The sequence below is a fragment of the Anguilla rostrata genome, chromosome 3, assembly GCF_018555375.3.
Source record: "Anguilla rostrata isolate EN2019 chromosome 3, ASM1855537v3, whole genome shotgun sequence".
NCBI classification, from domain to species: Eukaryota; Metazoa; Chordata; class Actinopteri; order Anguilliformes; family Anguillidae; genus Anguilla; species Anguilla rostrata.
This window is the reverse complement of record NC_057935.1, coordinates 1,791,202-1,811,378: the sequence shown is the minus strand read 5'-3', so window position 1 is coordinate 1,811,378 and position 20,177 is coordinate 1,791,202. Positions and strand designations below refer to the sequence as shown.

Genomic DNA, 20,177 nt, shown 5'->3' with positions numbered 1-20,177 from the left:
GCTGTCAGTGGAGGAGCCGACGTGGAAAACGATCCATCCCAACATTCAGTAGCAACAGAAGCTCATTCCATGGTTGGGTTTTCAGTGTGGCTGGTGATATGAATTGGCCACATGTTTTTAATAATAATTTACAGTACATTTAAGGCATTTAGCAAGACACTCTAACCCAGAGCAACTTGAGCATCACACACAATTACATTACACACATTACATTTATTTGGCAGATGCTATTATCCAAGGCAACATACAGTAAGTGCATACCAAAGGTCATTGACATACAAACAAAAGGTATAAGAACAATTCTCACTTATTCATGAACAAAGTCGTTAGCATAAGCATAGCTAGTCGTAAGTATGGCATAGTAAACTCAGTGAGTTCTACAGACGTATGTAAGAGTACATAAATGGTAATAAACATGGCTGTGAAGACAAAGTGACAAAAAGTGTTATCAGTAAGATACTAAGAAGGAAATTAGTCCAAACATGGAAGATGTATCTTCAGACCACCAATGGATGGTTCATGAATGACAGTTGCTTAACTTGGATAGGAAATCATGGCTATTAACAACACTGTGAAATAATTAATAAAAGTGTTTGAAGACATTTATGATGAATAATGTGTTTCAGTGGGAAATAACAACATACATAAGACTATAGTCAAATGTCCAAATAGTGTAAAAATGTGAAAAAAAAAAATTTAATGCCATTTGTCTGATACTGAAGGATAGGAAATCTAACAACCCTGGTGAAATAAATTAATAAAAATGTTTGAAGATATTTGTGATAAATGTGTTTCAGTGGGAAATAACAAAATAATAAGACTATAGTCTTATGTCCAAAAAAGAAAAAATATCAAAAATTCTAAAAATGCCTTTTTTCTAATCCTGGGGGATAGGAAAGCATGGCTAACAACCCTGGTGAATAAATTAATAAAAATGTTTGAAGATATTTAAGATGAATGATGTGTTTCAGTGGGAAATAACAAAATACATAAGACTATAGTCTTATGTCCAAAAAAGGGAAAAAGTCAAAAATTCTAAAAATACAATTTTTTGATACTGATGGATAGGAAATCTTGGCTATCTAACAACCCTGGTGAAATAAATTAATAAAAATGTGTTTGAAGATATTTATGATAAATAATGTGTTTCAGTGGAAAATTACTAAATACATAAGACTATAGTCTTATGTCCAAAAAAGGGAAAAAAGCGTTTAAAAAATTTAAATGCCATTTTTTAATACTGATGGATAGGAAATCATGAATATCTAACAACCCTAGTGAATTAAATTAAAATAACTGTGTTTGAAGATATTTATGATAAATAATGTGTTTCAGTGGGAAATTACTAAATACATAAAACTATAGTCTTATGTCCAAAAAAGGGAAAAAAGTTTTTTAAATAATGTTTTATACTGAGGATAGAAATCATGGATATCTAACAACCTGGTGAAATAAATTAATATACTGTTTTGAAGACATTTATGATAATAAGTGTTTCAGTGGAAATTACAATACATAAGACTATAGTCTTATGTCCAAAAAAGAAAAAATAAAAATTCTAAATCCCATTTTTTATACTGATGGATAGGAAATCATGGATATCTAACAACCCTGGTGAAATAAATTAATATAACTGTGTTTGAAGACATTTATGATAAATAATGTGTTTCAGTGGGAAATTACAAAATACATAAGACTATAGTCTTATGTCACAAAAAAGAAAAAATGTTAGAAAATTCTAAAAATACAATTTTTTGATACTGATGGATAGGAAATCTTGGATATCTAACAACCCTGGTGAAATAAATGAATAAAACTGTGTTTGAAGACATTTATGATTAATAGTGTGTTTCAGTGGGAAATGACAAAATACATAAGACTATAGTCTTATGTCCAAAAAAGTGAAAAAAGTTTTTAAAAAATTTAAATGCCTTTTTTTAATACTGATGGATAGGAAATCTTGGCTATCTAACAACCCTGGTGAAATAAATTAATAAAAATGTGTTTGAAGACATTTATGATGAATAATGTGTTTCAGTGGGAAATTACTAAATACATAAGACTATAGTCTTATGTCCAAAAAATGGAAAAAAGTTTTTAAAAAATTTAAATGCCATTTTTTTTATACTGATGGATAGGAAATCATGGATATTTAACAACCCTGGTGAAATAAATTAATATAACTGTGTTTGAAGACATTTATGATAAATAATGTGTTTCAGTGGGAAATTACTAAATACATAAGACTATAGTCTTATGTCCAAAAAAGTGAAAAAAGTAAAAAAAAAAATTTTAATGCCATTTTTTTATACTGATGGATAGGAAATCATGGATATCTAACAACCCTGGTGAAATAAATTAATATAACTGTGTTTGAAGACATTTATGATAAATAATGTGTTTCAGTGGGAAATTACAAAATACATAAGACTATAGTCTTATGTCACAAAAGGAAAAAGTTTTAAAAATTTAAAATCATTGTTTGATACTGATGGATAAAATTTTTTGGCTATCTAACAACCCTGGTGAAATAAATGAATAAAACTGTGTTTGAAGACATTTATGATTAATAGTGTGTTTCAGTGGGAAATTACAAAATACACAAGAATATATATAGTCTTATGTCCAGAAAAAGAAAAAATGTCAAAAATTCTAAAAATACAATTTTTTGATACTGATGGATAGGAAATCTTGGCTATCTAACAACCCTGGTGAAATAAATTAATAAAAATGTTTGAAGATATTTATGATAAATAATTTGTTTCAGTGGGAAATTACAAAATACATATGTCCAAAAAAGGGAAAAAAGTCAAAAATTCTAAAAATACAATTTTTTGATACTGATGGATAGGAAATCATGGATATCTAACAACCCTGGTGAAATAAATTAATATAACTGTGTTTGAAGATATTTATGATAAATAATGTGTTTCAGTGGGAAATTACTAAATACATAAGACTATAGTCTTGTGTCCAAAAAAGGGAAAAAAGTGTTTAAAAAATTTAAATGCCTTTTTTTAATACTGATGGATAGGAAATCATGAATATCTAACAACCCTGGTGAATTAAATTAATATAACTGTGTTTGAAGATATTTATGATAAATAATTTGTTTCAGTGGGAAATTACAAAATACATAAGACTATAGCCGCGACGTTTTGTTGTACCCATGACCTCACGGAGGTTTGGCTGCCGTGCTGCGATTGGCTGGTATGGGTGTGCCCTCACAACGCTGTGATTGGCCGGGACAGGTGTAACTGCTCCAAACCGGCGCCTGCGGCTGGGGCAGACGTGCAGGCCCCCGGGAACGGGACAGGACGGGGCAGGGTGCGAGGCCAGAGATGCGGTTTTTCGTGTTCCTGCGAGATTTCTGGGACGCTTGCTGAACGCGTACGTGAGGCGCGGGTCCCAGCGCTACCAGCGAAATATCCCCATGGCAACCAGGGACCACAGCTCACCCTGTTCCATAACTACAACCCTGTCCCAAAACTGCACCTCTGTCCCATACCTGCAACCCTGTCCCATACCTGCAGCTCGCCCTGTCCCATACCTGCAGCTCGCCCTGTCCCATAACTACAACCCTGTCCCAAAACCGCAACCCTGTCTCATACCTGCAGCTCGCCCTGTCCCATACCTGCAGCTCACCCTGTCCCAAAACTGCAGGCCTGTCCCATACCTGCAACCCTGTCTCATACCTGCAGCTCTGTCCCATAACTGCAGCTCGCCCTGTCCCATAACTACAACCCTGTCCCAAAACCGCAGCTCTGTCCCATAACTGCAGCTCGCCCTGTCCCATAACTACAACCCTGTCCCAAAACCGCAACCCTGTCTCATACCTGCAGCTCGCCCTGTCCCATACCTGCAGCTCGCCCTGTCCCAAAACTGCAGCTCACCCTGTCCATACCTGAACCTGTCATACCTGCAGCTCTGTCCCATAACTGCAGCCCTGTCCTATAACTGCAATTCTCTCCCATAACTGTAGCCCATAATTATAGCTCAACCTATCACAGTGCATCACTCACAGTTTAAATACCAGCCTGTCCAATCAGAGTATGTCACTCACAGTTTAAACACCAGCATGTCCAATCAGAGTATGTCACTCACAGTTTAAACACCAGCCTGTCCAATCAGAGTACGTCACTCACAGTTTAAACACCGGCCTGTCCAATCAGAGTACGTCACTCACAGTTTAAACACCAGCCTGTCCAATCAGAGTACGTCACTCACAGTTTAAACACCAGCCTGTCCAATCAGAGTATGTCACTCACAGTTTAAAGACCGGCCTGTCCTATCAGAGTGCATCACTCACATGTCACTTGTAAATAAGTGTGAAGGGATGTCCTTAGGCCTTACTGTTTAGGAAAAACTAAGTGTCCAGGTTCTGAACAATCCCCAGGAGGTGAGTATGAGGGTGTGAGGTTATATCCTTTCTGTTTTTTAATTAATTTTTTTTAAAATGCTGCATTCATGGTCAATGTTACCACCAGGGGGCGAAATGGTACAATTTTGAAACGCCATAGCGACGTGCTCCTCTGCCCCTTCAGGAAAAAAATCATTTCTCATGTCGGACTCTCATTCATGTTGCAGACCACACTCATGACCCAGCATGATTTTAAGTACAGTAAAATAGCAGGAAGTAAGGTCTTCAAAAAAAAAAAACAAACAAATATATAATAAACACTGATCCAAAAATCCAAAATCCATATTTAGGGTACAGTATGCTGCAGACACCGTCGTTCCCAACTGGATGCTGATTGAGTGTTTGGTTGTAAATTCCTGTGTGATTCTTGGCGCGCGGTGACTCACAGTGGCCCACATATCTGGCCCTCGAAAGGCAGATGGGGGTTTCAAGGGCTGGCATTCCTGACTGAAACCTGAGTGATTTTATAGTTCTGAGAATCCCTCTCCTTCTTAATGGGAAATCGCGCGGTTTACGCCGCCGGCCAGCGCCCCCCGAGCCCCCCGCCAAGGCGCATATTAGGAGCGGCAGCTCGGCAAAGCCGTGACACAGCACATTCGGACGCGGACGTGCGGCCCGTCCGTTCTGCAAGCGCATCGGAAAGAGCCGGTAATGTTCTGGGAAATTTACACGTTAACGACTTCTGAAAGTAAAGAGAATAAAAAAATAAATAAAAACCCTCGCTGATATTTACTGGGGTCACTATGAGGCGGCAGAGCGTGGATGAACGAGGGATGGGGAAAGGAGGAGGGAGAGATGAGGAGACATTCTTCCTCCTTTGGATTGCTCGTGGGCTCCTCTCAGTCAGTCCCAGAGCGTGACCTCTGACCTCTGGATCAGACGACGCTTCGTCAAGTACGTAGTGATGCGCAGTAGCCTGTCTCCCGCCACACTCCCACGACTGGGCCGTGCGTTTGGGCTACATGCCCCGTCACTATTTATTTATTTGTTTGTATGTTTGTTTGTTTGTTTGTTTGTTTGACTGGGACACTGATGTCCCAAACACCAACAGGCTACCAGATTATACTATTTGTATGAGAAGGCCTCTCCTCCAATCAGCAATAGCTCTCCTGTAGATGGTAAAATAGCCACTGGCACTCCTGTAGTACAGTGTGGCCTGTAATCAGGGCAGAAGACTTCCGCATTTGTTTTTGACAATGCAGGGAGGAAACAGCAGCTCTTTGAAACGGAACCCAACAGGAACACATCAGTAAACCCAACACGAAACCCCCATCGCACCACCTCCCAAACCCTCTCCTGAGCTTCCACCTACCGGAGATCGTGTCGTGTGTGTGAGAGGTGCGGGGATCCCCGAGATCGAGATCGAGTCGAATCGAACCCCGAAACGCCTCCGACTCGAAGGCGCGGCGGCGGAGGGAGCGTCCGTGCGGCGCCTCGAGTTTCGGGCGTCTCCCGATGAGCGTGAGCGCAGACACGCAGGCGTGCACGCAGCCCGTAGCGCTCACGGGCTCTGCTTACCCAGCCGCTGGGTCGAATGACGCACCTCCGCCTGCACCGCACGTCCCGGAGAACATGAGCGAGTAAGACAATCCGCCACAGAGCAGCGGAGAGGGACCGGACTCATTCACGCGCTCACTTATTGATTTGTGTACTTATTATTAAGGTAAAGCTCGCAAACGACAAAACGTGCAGCATCTTTAAATGCAGTGAAGTGCAGTACAGGCATTTGTGCTGTTTTGGTTCTGTACTCCAGCAGATTGGATTTGAATTTAAGCAGTACAATAAGGATGAAGTGCGCAGAGTCTGCATAAATTTTCAGTACTTACAGCCATATAGAGTGATCTGTGCAGGAATTACAGCCTTCTTATACATAGCCCCCCCCATTTTAGGGAACTATAAGTAATTGGAGGATGGAGCAGGAGATGATCTTCATCCCTGCTCCATCCTCTAACCTTCTTGACTTTTCTATTTCCCTGGGGGACACTGTGGTGTCATCATCACCCACCGCAAAAAACCTTGGAGTGGTGATGGACAACAGACTGTCCCTCTCCCAGAACATCACGGCGGTGAGTCGAACGTGCAGGTTCTTCCTGTACAACATCCGGAGAATCCGCCCCTTCCTCACCACCTACGCAACCCAGCTCCTGGTTCAAGCGATGGTCCTGTCCCGCTTGGACTACTGCAACTCGCTACTGGCTGGTCTGCCAGCATCCGCCATCAGACCCCTGCAGCTCATCCAGAATGCTACAGCGCGTCTGGTCTACAACCTCCCCAGACATTCCCATGTCACCCCCCTGCTCACTGACCTCCACTGGCTGCCTGTTATGGCTCGCATCAAATTTAAGTCCTTGGTGCTTGCATACCAGGCAGCTAAGGGGTCAGCACCAGGGTACATTCAGAGGATCATCAGACCCTACACACCAGCCAGACCTCTCCGTTCTGCCACCTCTGGATGCTTGGCACCTCCCCCTCTTCGCGTCTGCACTTCCCGCTCCCGCCTGCTGTCTGTCCTGGCCCCTCGCTGGTGGAATGACCTCCCCGTGATGGTCAGAACAGCAGAGAATCTCACCACTTTCAAACGCAGACTGAAGACTCATCTCTTCAGGCTGCACCTCTCCCCACCCCTCCCTAGCCTATAGTTCAGCTCATTGTACCTAGCTAGGATAATTTGATTATGTTAGTGTATCTGGCAGGATTGTTTTTGTATGATTAGGTGTGATTCCAGTGCTAGTTTGTACTAGGTAGGATTCTTGCTTGCTGAACAAGCTTACTCTACAGGGTTGGAGTCCTGATCGATGTGGTCACTTCTGGCACTACGATCCTTACTTCACTCTAGTGTTTCTTTTGCGCCTCTACATCATGAAACCTATGCACTTGTTGTACGTCGCTCTGGATAAGAGCGTCTGCTAAATGCCTATAATGTAATGTAATGTAATTGCACAAAAAATGAACAAGGTGAAGCACCGTCTAATGAGCTTTGAGGCATTTGGTTGGAGGCATCTTTGTCTGTTCGACAGTTGAAGAGGAGTTTTTCTTCCACGGCTTACCAGATTACCATTGTCTCTGACTTATTTATTCAGATTTGTCAGGCTCACGATAGCTACCTTCACTGGCATTGAAACTTCTTTGGTCCCCATGTTTAGAGACAAGAGTGACAAACTCCAAATGCTGATTCCATCAACTCTGGCTTTCTAGTGTGTGAACTAGGGACTAAAGACATAGAGCTGGCCAAGAAACAGCTGAGCAGCAAGCTGTCCCATTACTTTTCCAATGCACAGTCTGGTAAATTTGAAATATATATATAAAAATAATGCAAACAGGTAATGTTAGCAATAAATAAACAAATAAATAAATAAATAAAGAAGAAGAAGGAGAAGAAGACGGGCACCAGGAATGTCTGCAGAAATCAGGGAAGTCACCCCTCTTCCCGTTGGAACACTCGGGCTATTTGAAGGACCTGGCCACCACTCGTGCTCCTTTTTGGAGGAGATAAATTTGGTAAAAATAGATCCCAGAGACCTTAACAAGCGAGCGCTTCAGCGGAGATGTTCTGCATTGCGTCACTGCGTATGAGAGAGAGAGGCAGCGCGTTTCTGCGGCCGATCCCGGCGCAGCGAGCCAGCCATTATGGTTTGTACGGACGTTCCGGTTTTAGAACACAAACAGTTTAAGAGCTGGGGTTTTTTTCCCTTCTACTTCTTCTTCTTCTTCTTCTCGGTAATGTTTTGTTTTGCTATTCTGAAGGGCGAAGGCGTCAGACAGAGGGGAGGAAGCGTGTTTGGAGGGTCTGAGAGTACAGAGCGCTCTAACAGGAGGCCGCCGGAGGACTGAGAGTCGGAGACTGTTTCTGTGCGCCGTTGTTTTTCCGCGGGACATAAAAAGAGGCTTGTCGGGTGTTTTAATGAACGTGTCGGGCTGGGCCTCGCATGCCTGGGCTGGTGCGCGGAGTCTTTCATGTGGTGTGGCGGTACTGGGAGGACCGCTCAACGTGGGTTCAGCGGTATTGGCGGAATGGCTAGGCGTAGGCCGAGCGGTACTGCTGGGATGGCTCAGTGTTAGTTTAGTTTATTGGCGGGAAGGCTAAGCGTGTGTTTGGCTGTACTGGTGGGATAGCTCAGCGTGTGTTTGGCTGTATTGGTGGGATAGCTCAGCGTGTGTTTGGCTGTACTGGTGGGATAGCTCAGCGTGTGTTTGGCTGTACTGGTGGGATAGCTCAGCGTGTGTTTGGCTGTACTGGTGCTGTACTGGTGGGATAGCTCAGCGTGTGTTTGGCTGTACTGGTGGGATAGCTCAGCGTGTGTTTGGCTGTACTGGTGGGATAGCTCAGCGTGTGTTTGGCTGTGTTGGTGGGATAGCTCAACGTGTGTTTGGCTGTACTGGTGGGATAGCTCAGCGTGTGTTTGGCTGTGTTGGTGGGAAGGCTCAGCGTGTGTTTGGCTGTACTGGTGGGATAACTCAGCGTATGTTTGGCTTTGTTGGTGGGATAGCTCAGCGTGTGTTTGGCTGTACTGGTGGGATAGCTCAGCGTGTGTTTGGCTGTACTGGTGGGATAGCTCAGCGTGTGTTTGGAGGTACTGGTGGGATAGCTCAGCGTATGTTTGGAGGTACTGGTGGGATAGCTCAGCGTGTGTTTGGCTGTACTGGTGCTGTACTGGTGGGATAGCTCAGCGTGTGTTTAGTTTATTGGTGGGATGGCTCAGTGTGTGTTGTTATTATTAGTGCTTATTTATACATTATGGATTTAGAAGAGAGCCCCAGCGTTTAAAATGTCTTCACACTCCAGTCCTCTGCCTGCAAACCAGCTCCGTTTTAGCATTCACTACATAGAGAAACACACACACACACAGACACACACACGCAGACATAGACACAGACACACATGCACACGCACACAAACACACATGCAGATACAGACACACACACACACACAAACACACACGCACACGTATGTGCGCACACAGACACACACACACAGGCACACACATACATGCGCACACAGACACACCCACAGACCTATTATTAGTGCTTATTTATACATTATGGATTTAGAATAAGCTACAAAAATACTCCAAATAAGGTTTGAGGTAATAATGATTTAGAGTTGGAATAATATATCTCAGACTGTGGAAAGAAGGTAGGTAAACGGACAGTAATACACACACTCATTCATCCCTAATGACAGAGAAAATGTTATTAATGGATTTTATGCTGGTATCCAATAACAAAAGAGCCTCTCAAATGTCCAGTTGTTTTTTTGTTTTGGTTTTTTTTTGTTCCACTGACCCAATTACAATTTAAATGTCATTTTTCATTTAGTTTCTTTTATTTTTAAAAGCATATTTTTCATTTTGAATTCATCAAATTACAGACCACAAAATGTTTATTTTGTCCTAACTGCAGTATTTTACCAATTATACCATCGACACAATGTTCTCTTGTTCAGTAATTAGACTGAAACTGCACCGCGGCTGCAATAACTTAATTGCAGCTGCAATCAGGATTTAAGTGGATAAATAGTTGTTCTTTTTTCAAATAATCAGGATGGAAACCAAAGGTTCAGTGACCCCGGAGACATCTCATACCACAGTGTGTCTTTGGACAGCAGTTTAATAACATGACTGGGGTGAATGCCTGGGATAGATTTTATTTTTGACAAAGAAATTTTACATTTCAATATTTATACTATTGTGAAAGCCTGGGGTGCTAATATAAATTATAGCTACAACAGCAGAGGCGTGTTCTGTAGTTACATTTCCCTTGACATATTAATTCTCATATTCCCATGGATTCCCATTGATATTCCTATGGTTATGGATGTGTGTGTTCAGGGCAGAGGTTATTCGTGTGGATGTGTGTGTTCAGTAAATAGGTTAATGCTGTGGATGTGTGTGTTCAGTAAACAGGTAAATGTTGTGGATGTGTGTGTTCAGTAAATAGGTAAATGCTGTGGATATGTGTGTTCAGGGTAGAGGTTATTCTCGTAGATGTGTGTGTTCAGTAAATAGGTTATTCCAGTGGAAGTGTGTGTTCAGTAAAGGGTTATTCCTGTGGATAGACTCACGCAGAGCTCACCTGAGGTTACCTGAGGTAAAGACGGTTGGGTGTTGTAACAGCATTCCTCCAAACGCAGGGCTGCTCCACCTATAACTGCCCCAGCGTGGCCCTAAAGCACCCACATCAAACAAACACACTTTCACACAGGCATACATACATATGTGCACAAACACACGCACACACACACACACACATATACACACACACACACACAGTATCTGTTCACCCACACACACACATCCACCCACGCACATACACACACACACACACACACACACACACACAGTATCTGTTCACACACAGCAACTTCCGGTGCTGTTCTGAAACTTAAGTCCTTGTGGTGTTCATTACTGACTGGCTGTGTTCTCAGGACAGATACTGACTGTTTGTATTCTCAGGACAAATACTGACTGTCTGTATTCTCAGGACAGATACTGACTCATTATTCTCAGGACAGATACTGACTCTATTCTCAGGGCAGATATTGACCATATTCCCAGGGCATAAAGTGTAATAATGGTGCAGCACTTTGGTGTTTCCCCAGTTTATCGTCTGCTTGATTTATGACTGTTTTCATAGTTCCTTTGCACTTTTAGTCATAAATCAGTCTGGATATGGATATGAATGCTGACCCAGATCCGGCTACCAATATCGTCCACATGTAAAACTGAAATGGCAAACACGAGAAATATGCTGTTGTGCTCTGAGCGATGTGCATGTGTGTGTGTGCGTGTGTGTGTGCGTGCGTGTGTGTGTGCGTGCGTGTGTGCGTGTGTGTGTGTGCGTGTGTGCGTTCGTGTGTGTGTGTGTGTGTGTGTGTGTGTGTGTGTGTGTGTGTGTGTGCGTGTGTGTGCGTGTGTGTGTGCGTGCGTGTGTGTGCGTGTGTGTGTGTGTGTGCATGTGCAGGGAGAGGGGTGTGTATCTCTGTGGGCATTAAAGGACACAGTGTCGCTCCAGGTGGGCAGCGGTGCCTGGCATTGCTGGCGTCTCTGGCGAGCCCTGCTGCCCGAGGGACAGCAGTCCTGTCCGCAGAGCCGGGCGCTGTCTGCACAGCTGCCTCCGGGACCCGGCAATGCCACCACACACTGGGGTTAGTGTGAGCGGGGTGAGTGTGTGTGGGGTTAGTGTGAGCGGGGTGAGTGTGTGTGGGGTTAGTGTGAGTGGGGTTATTGAGTGTGTGAGCGGGGTTAGTGTGTGTGGGGTGAATGTGAGCGGGGTTAGTGTGTGTGGGAGTGGGGTGAGTGTGAGCGGGGTTAGTGTGTGTGGGAGTGGGGTGAGTGTGAGCGGGGTTAGTGTGTGTGGGAGTGGGGTGAGTGTGAGCGGGGTTAGTGTGTGTGGGAGTGGGGTTAGTGTGAGTGGGGTTATTGAGTGTGTGAGCGGGGTTAGTGTGTGTGGGGTGAATGTGAGCGGGGTTAGTGTGTGTGGGATTAGTGTGAGCGGGGTGAGTGTTTGTGGGGTTAGTGTGTGTGGGATTAGTGTGAGCGGGGTTATTGAGTGTGTGAGCGGGGTTAGTGTGTGTGGGAGTGGGGTTAGTGTGAGCGGAGTTATTGAGTGTGGGAGTGGGGTGAGTGTGAGCGGGGTGAGTGTGTGTGGGAGTGGGGTTAGTGTGAGCGGAGTTATCGAGTGTGGGAGTGGGGTGAGTGTGTGTGGGGTGAGTGTGCGCGGGGCTGGCGCGTGTGGTGGCCTGGCATGGCGGACTCTGGCTCCAGCTCGCTTTGCGGTGTGACCGGGAGGGGGGAGGGAGGGAGGGGGGTCTGTTCCAAGTACTCTCAGAGCACATCGCGCACTCCTCAGAAAAGAGGATTCCAAACAGCCTCAATCTGGCACACAGGCCAGAAGAATCCAGGAGATTAAAATTCTTTAAGCAAATATTCCGAAAAACCTTCCAACTGCAGACGTAAATACAGGATTCTGCTTGTGCAAGGCATCGCAGAGGAAAGGTCAAAGGGGAAATGGCTGCCAATGGTGGAATTCTGGGATCAAGTTTGTGTGTCAAAGGCAGCAGTCTCGCACGGTCATCCTGTCCGATATGGTCCTCCAGGAATTTGAGCCATACTCTGGACCAGATGTCATGTGACACAGAAAAGCTGATCCCACAGCACAGAGGGTAAGACACACTCACTTAAACACAACACAACACCCACAGTGTTACTATAGCAACACAACACCCACAGTGTTACTATAGCAACACAACACCCACAGTGTTACTATAGCAACACAGCACCCTCAGTGTTACTACAGCAACACAACACCCACAGTGTTACTATAGCAACACAACACCCACAGTGTTACTACAGCAACACAACACCCACAGTGTTACTATAGCAACACAGCACCCTCAGTGTTACTACAGCAACACAACACCCACAGTGTTACTATAGCAACACAACACCCACAGTGTTACTACAGCAACACAACACCCACAGTGTTACTACAGCAACACAACACCCACAGTGTTTCTATAGCAACACAGCACCCTCAGTGTTACTACAGCAACACAGCACCCTCAGTGTGACTCCAGCAACACAACACCAACAGTGTTACTCCAGCAACACAACACCCACGTGTTTCTATAGCAACACAACATTCACAGTGTAACCAACATCAACAGAACACTCACAGTGTTAAGACAGCAACACAATACTCACAGTGTTACTATAGCAACACAACACCTACAGTGTTACAGAAGCAACACAATACCCGCAGTGACACTACAGCAACACAACACCTACAGTGTTACAGCAGCAACACAACACCCTCACTGTTATTTAGAGCAACACAACACCTACAGTGTTACAACAGCAACACAATACCCACAGTGTTACTATAGCAACACAACACCTACAGTGTTACAGCAGCAACACAATACACACAGTGTTACTATAGCAACACAACACTCAGTGTGTCATTGTCACGACACGAGAGGCCACAGCTGACGGGACAGGGGTGCTGAGGTTTTTCTTTTTTTTTTAAACCAAATGTCTTGCCCATTGAAGCTGTGCAGCTCCACGCAGATGAAATCCATGCAGCTCTCGTTCGGGGCCCAGCGCATGGCTTTAATATCGCCGGTTAGTTCCGGGGCATCAGCGCATTTTTCCGTGGAGGTTTGACATCTGGAACGGGGTGCTGGGGGGCCATGTGTCTTTCATTTCAGCTGTCCTCCCCCAGCCCCGCTGGACAGTAATAGAAATCAGGCTTTCTGCGCCAAGTTCGAGGGACGGAGTCAAGCGAGCGAACGAGGGAGGGGGGCGAGGGGGCGAGCAACCAAACCCCCAAATCCCCAGGGTCCCCTGCAGCAGACCGTGGTGTGACCGGTACAGAGCTGCTGCCCTACTGCTGCTGTCCTTCTGAGTTCCTCATTCCCTCCACACAGGTCAACAGTGTGTAGAGTCTCACAGGTTCACTCCTCCCCTGACTCGTTACCCCCCCCCCCCAACCATCTCCTTCTCACACACCAAGGAATCGCCTGCGCAGCTCGGCTGGGGGGCTGCAGAGTGACTGCGCAGCTCGGCTGGGGGGCTGCAGAGTGACTGCGCAGCTCGGCTGGGGGGCTGCAGAGTGACTGCGCAGCTCAGCTGGGGGACTGCGCAGCTGAGCTAGAGGGATGCAGGATTCTCCAACAATGAGACAGGCTCGTGACGGGATATTCTAAACCAGGAGAAAATAAAAAATAGGAGATAAAAATAGGGGATTTAAAAAAATGACCACATTGTTTCCGGTCTTGTCAAAATTCCACTTTCTTTTTAAATGAAGTCTTGGAACTGAGAGAGTTCTGCGAAACTTGGGCGATGTCCAAGCATTGTAATTTTAATTTGCCGCCCAAAATCATCTCACAAAATGCAGGTATTTTAGGTAAAATTGTTTTATTATTTTTAACGCTGTAATTGCAGAGCAAATGCCCTTAATTGTTACCCCAGACTCTGAAATAAACAAGGCAGAAAAATGTAACCCGTAATTATGGTTTCTGAAGTCCTGATGTGGTATTTGTGAAGAAATTGCCAGGCCAGTTTTCATGGTGCTGTTTCAAGTGACGGGATCCCTGGACGGAGTCGCTGAGACGTGCGTCAGAGCGCAGACGCTAACGGAGGACCGCGTCTGAGGCTCGGCCTGGCGGGGGGAGACCTGCGCGAGGAGACCTGCGCGAGGAGACCTGCGCGAGGAGACCTGCGTCTGAGGCCCGGCCTGGCGGGGGGAGACCTGCGCGAGGAGACCTGCGTCTGAGGCCCGGCCTGGCGGGAGGAGACCTGCGCGAGGAGACCTGCGCGAGGAGACCTGCGTCTGAGGCCCGGCCTGGCGGGGGGAGACCTGCGTCTGAGGCTCGGCCTGGCGGGAGGAGACCTGCGCGAGGAGACCTGCGTCTGAGGCCCGGCCTGGCGGGAGGAGACCTGCGCGAGGAGACCTGCGTCTGAGGCCCGGCCTGGCGGAGGAGACCTGCGCGAGGAGACCTCGCGAGGAGACCTGCGTCTGAGGCCCGGCCTGGCGGGAGGAGACCTGCGCGAGGAGACCTGCGTCTGAGGCCCGGCCTGGCGGGAGGAGACCTGTGCGAGGAGACCTGCGCGAGGAGACCTGCGTCTGAGGCCCGGCCTGGCGGGAGGAGACCTGCGCGAGGAGACCTGCGTCTGAGGCTCGGCCTGGCGGGAGGACCGTGTCTGAGGCCCGGCCTGGTGGGAGGAGACCTGCGTCTGAGGCCCGGCCTGGCGGGGGGAGACCTGCGCGATGAACAGCACGCATAGAATCTGCTTCATTCCTTTCGGCTGAGACGCTGGATGCATTTCTGGCAGCACACGCAGTATTTAAATTATATAAAGTGTGCGCCGGTGGGACGCAAACCCTCGCATTGAAATTCTACCGTCGCACATCTGCAGATGATAAGGCTCCAGGAACATTAACTGCTTTCTCTCAGGGTCAGGGCTGTATGTCTCTCTCTCTCTCTCTCTCTCTCTCTCACAGACACACACAGACACATGCACACACACACACACACACACACACACACACACACACACCAGTAACCGTTTTAAATCTGTTTTGTAATATACATCATTTTTTTTCGAACTAATAAAGCATCTCTCCATGTACCCATAACTGAAGTTAACATTCAGCTGGTGCCAGCGTGTGCCGGGAGAGAGAGAGACACGTGGGACCCCCCCTAATGGAACACACCGGAACCTCCTCTCTCATTCGCCGCCTCTTCGCCCGAGTCCCGCCCGTTAGCATTAAGCTACATGCTAGCCCCTCTGGAAACTGCCCCAGATGACTTTCCTGCGTAACTCAGCTCCCCCAGCAGGTAGCATTCCAGCGCGCGAGCGGGACCCCTCCTCCCGCTAAACTCAGCCTCCTCCATAAAAATATCCCTCGCGGGAACCGTTCGCGGCAACAAGCCCGCTTCACGCCGCGAACGGTCGCCGCGGTGAAATGGCGGAAGCCGGTGTCCTCACGCCGAGGGTTAGCGGCGCTGAGGCCGAATCGCGGGCGCCGTTCGCACTCCCACGCTACACGGGGATGATTCACGAGCCGTCACACCGCCGGGGCCGCTTCCTCCCGCGCGGCGGCCATGTTGAATTCCGCCTCTTTCCGCAATTTCACTGGAAGCAGCGCCTGGGTTCGAGCTGGACAGGTGAGCGCCCGCACACCCAGACGCTCTCGTTCCCTTCCAGGAACTGGCTGAGGGCACGGCCTCCAGCCTACCGCCCTGTTGCTATGGACACCGGGGCCAGAACCCGCACACCTCCAGGTGAGCGTGCGCAGGTGTGCAAGAGACAGGTGAGGGAAAGGGAACAGGTGCAGCCTATCGCCTAATGCGGTTTGATTATTTGAGCATGCTCACTAACGCACGTACTAATACCTCCCCCTGTGCACACAATCTTTCAGAGTCTGACACAACACACCACACACTCAAACTCTGACACTATATACTGTACACGAAGCAGAGACGCCCCCCCCACCGCCCCCCCCCCCCCCGCCGCCGCCCCCCCCCCCACCCACCCTGGCTCCTCCGACCCTCTCGGGCGATCAGCTTCCATTTTTGGGATATCCTTTCCCCGAGCGTAATGCTAAAGGTGAAGTTGTGCAAAGATAAGTTAGGCGCACTGCAGCGTTTACTTTCGTTTACGACATCAAATGTTTATTTGTTTGGCTGCCTTTCCGCTCGGTGATTATAAATGGGCCTTCTGTGCCGCGCTGGCGATGCTCGGGGCACGTCCGCGTCCCCGAGGCGAGCGTCGACGTTCTCCGTTTCTGCGTGTCACGCTGGATAAGGGCGTCCGTTAAGTCAGATGCTGAGCAATAAACGTAATGAGTTCCTGTAAACAGTATCTGCTTATACGGAGAGTGCGATTACAGCAGAGTAAACCAATAAGCTCGCGCTTCAGAACAGATTGTGCCTCAGCTGTGTACGGGGCGGCGCTGATTTTTCCGTTAAGTGAAACCACATTGAGACGGAATCAAAGACCGATGTGCTGTCATGGGATCCTCTTGTCCCCTGCAAAAAAAAAAAAAAGAAAAAAAAGAAGAAGAGTAAACGGAATGAGGTGTGCCTCTAAGCTGGTCCACGTTAGGCACGTGAGCTGGGCTTTAAGAGCTTCAGGAACTTGGAGAACGTCCAAAGCGGCGTTTCACGAGGAATACCTGCTGATCCAGGCGTAGCCTGGGTTCACCTCGTGCTGCTGGCCGACACACGGGGGGGGGGGGGGGTTTATTTTAAACGTCTGAGCCCCCGCTTCTCTCCGGCAGCGGGGGACTGACAGCTGTACTGCGCCCCTCCGATTAATACTGCACCCCTGGGGTCTCTTCGTTACGGGACCTGCTTTAGGGAATATGGGGGGGGGTACGTTATTTAACCAGAACCGCTAAGGCCCGCGTACCCGCTAAAGCCCTTTCACACGCGAAACCCGGGGGTGCGTGGGATACTGCACACGGGCCCTGCCCGCGTTCGACCCATTCACAGCACACGCCGGTCACGGGTCAGTACCGGGTCCTCCCCATTCACACCAGACCCGGGTCCGTAAGTTTTCTTCTGTAACACGTTCCGTTCCCCCCCCCGCGAATACAGCTTGGTAGCCAGCAGGCTAACCGCTACAGTGTCGTTTGCCATTACGCTGGCTGAACCCAAACATGCTAACTCCTGAATCGAGTCCAACGATGTGCTCCAAATCTTGCACGTGCCTTGTAAAAGCTCCGTCATAAAACGTTTTTACGGAACGTGTTATTTGTTATTTATTACATGCGAATACACGAGACTGCGGGGGTCCGATGGAGCGCCACCCACAGGGTTCCATCGCTGTGTGATGTCACAGTCAGCCGGAACCCTGGAGGCGCCATCTTCGCCAGGCTGGCCAGCCTCAACAGGTACGTACCTGGCCACCTGGCCACACGTCCAAAAAATGATGTAAATGTCCGAAAAAAAAACACTGTCCCCATGGTTATGATCTACACTGTCTTACATCAATGAATAAAACGCAACATCGTGCCAATCGGCATACAGTAGGAAACATTTTAGGAATAGTGGCCATATTCCTCGGGTTATCCAATCGGCATGCAGCCATATTCCTCAGGTAATCCAATCAGCACCGAGCCAAATTCCACATGTAATCCAATCAGCACGTAGCCATATTCCTCCGGTTATTCAATGAGCTCCTGGCAATATTCCTTCGGTCATCCAATCAACGAGCGGCCAAATTCCTGGGTTTATCCAATCGGGACGCGCCTGTATTCCTCGAGTTATTATTACACACGCTGAGTGTCTGGGCTGATATGTCTTATCCCTCCAGGGCCGCTGCTGCTCAGGGAGCATTCCAGCCCGCGGCCCCGCTGACGGGCGGCCATTGAAATACGAGCCGAATCGACAGCTTCTTGGCCGCGATGCTGAAATGCCTGAAACGCGAGGCCCGGGCATCTCTCGGCTCGGAGCGTGGCGCGGGGAGGAGGCGACAGGCCAGCTCCACCGAGCACGCGGGCGTCCTCACCCCCGACCTCCCCAAAAAACCCCTGACCGGGGCGGGAGGGGAGAGGCCCAACTAGGGCCCGGCCGGCTTTCGGGTGAACGGCGGCGAAATTCGGGGAAGGAGGACGAGCGCGGGACCGGCGTGAAACAGATGCCTCGTTTAACGAGGCTCTCCGGGAAAGGCAAGAAATAATTTTATGGGATCATGGGGTGTGTGTGTGTGTGTGTACGTGCGTTCGTGTGCGTGCGTTTGAGAGTACGTGTGAGTATTTCGGGGGGGGGATCATAAGGGGATCGTAAACAAACGAAGGCTCCTCGGATGCGACGAGTCAGCGATCAGCGTATCAGAAACCACGGGACACCGCTGATCTCACGGTCGTCGCGTTGCCTTTCAACCGCCGACCAATCAGAGAGAGACGTACCTCAAATAGGTCCTTTTTTTTTTAAGGTTCCAAGTCCAAGAAGTCCAAAACAGGTCCTTCTTCGGAGTCAAGGTCCCGCTGCTCCCCCCGGTTACGATGATCCGGTTCCATCCCGGAGACGGTGACGCTCGCGGCCCGTCGCAGACCCGCCGCGGAGCGAAGAGCGAAGACGACGAGTTCCCGGGCGTAAGAACCGAAGCCGACTCGCGGTTCCCCTCAGTGCCGTACGTGCTGCTCCTCACCTCGTTCAGCCGGGCTACCTGGGGCGGGGGGCGGGGGGCGTGGGGGTGGAGGGGGTGGGGGGGCGTTTCTGAAGTGACCTTTTTTAGCATGCGCCTAACTCCACAAAGCCGGGCCCAGCCCCGCCCCCCCCCTGGCAGCCCCCCACGCCAGCCCCCCCTGCCCCCCCCCCCCCCCCCCGGCAGCGCCCCCGCGCCAGCCCAGCGCCCGTACCCGCGCTGGCACCGCGCCAGTGTTGTGCTTGGCGTGCCGCGGCTGACGGCCCTGCGGCTGGCAGCGCGCCCCCGTCTCAGAGAGCGCTGGCAAACGGCGGGGCAGGCCTGTCACACGGGAGGCCGATGATTTAGGACCCAAATTAGGGCTCGCACTGTGCGCCCATTGTTCCCCTCGCGCGGAGGGAGCGTTTAGCGCTGCCAGTCCTCCCGGTATAGAGCCCGTCTGTCTCGCTAATGCCCCCGCGCTCTCCGCGCTGAAAAATGCGTCCATAGATTTACTCCCCTGAGCTCACCTGAGGCAGACACTCGCGCTCTCTCCCCCAGCCCTGCGCCCTCTCTGCTCAAAATGACCCAACCCTGCGCCCTCTCTGCTCAAAATGACCCAGCCCTGCGCCCTCTCTGCTCAAAATGACCCAGCCCTGCGCCCTCTCTGCCCAAAATGACCCAGCCCTGGGCCCTCTCTGCTCAAAATGACCCAGCCCTGGGCCCTCTCTGCTCAAAATGACCCAGCCCTGCGCCCTCTCTGCTCAAAATGACCCAGCCCTGCGCCCTCTCTGCTCAAAATGACCCAGCCCTGGGCCCTCTCTACGCCCGCTGGAGGGCAGGGTGATCTGGGTCACTGCTGCACCCGAGCAGAACAGTTGGGTCCAGTGTTGGGTCATTTAGAGCAGTGGGGTGGGTCATTTATAATAGTTTAGTGCAGCGCTGGGTAATTTATAATGATGTAATCCAGTGCTGGGTCATTTACAGCAGTTAGGTATCATGCTGGGTCATTTACAGTGATTTAGTGTAGGTTCCCAAATTGATAGCTGAGGTTGTAAAATATGACTGAGCATTTCAAACTGGGGAAAAAAGGTATGTTTTGTGTGTGTGTGTGTGTCTGT

At 48.7% G+C, this 20,177-nt stretch overlaps 1 long non-coding RNA gene across 1 annotated transcript; it reads right to left on the bottom strand.

Annotated features, from left to right (window-relative positions):
- Positions 1-16,571: 16,571 nt before the first annotated feature.
- Positions 16,572-18,972, bottom strand: LOC135249787 (uncharacterized). Its single transcript, XR_010328779.1, has 2 exons — positions 18,839-18,972; positions 16,572-16,955 (listed from the first exon to the last, which is right to left on the bottom strand). It is a non-coding gene; the product is annotated as an uncharacterized LOC135249787 (long non-coding RNA).
- Between the last annotated feature and the right edge of the window lie 1,205 nt (positions 18,973-20,177).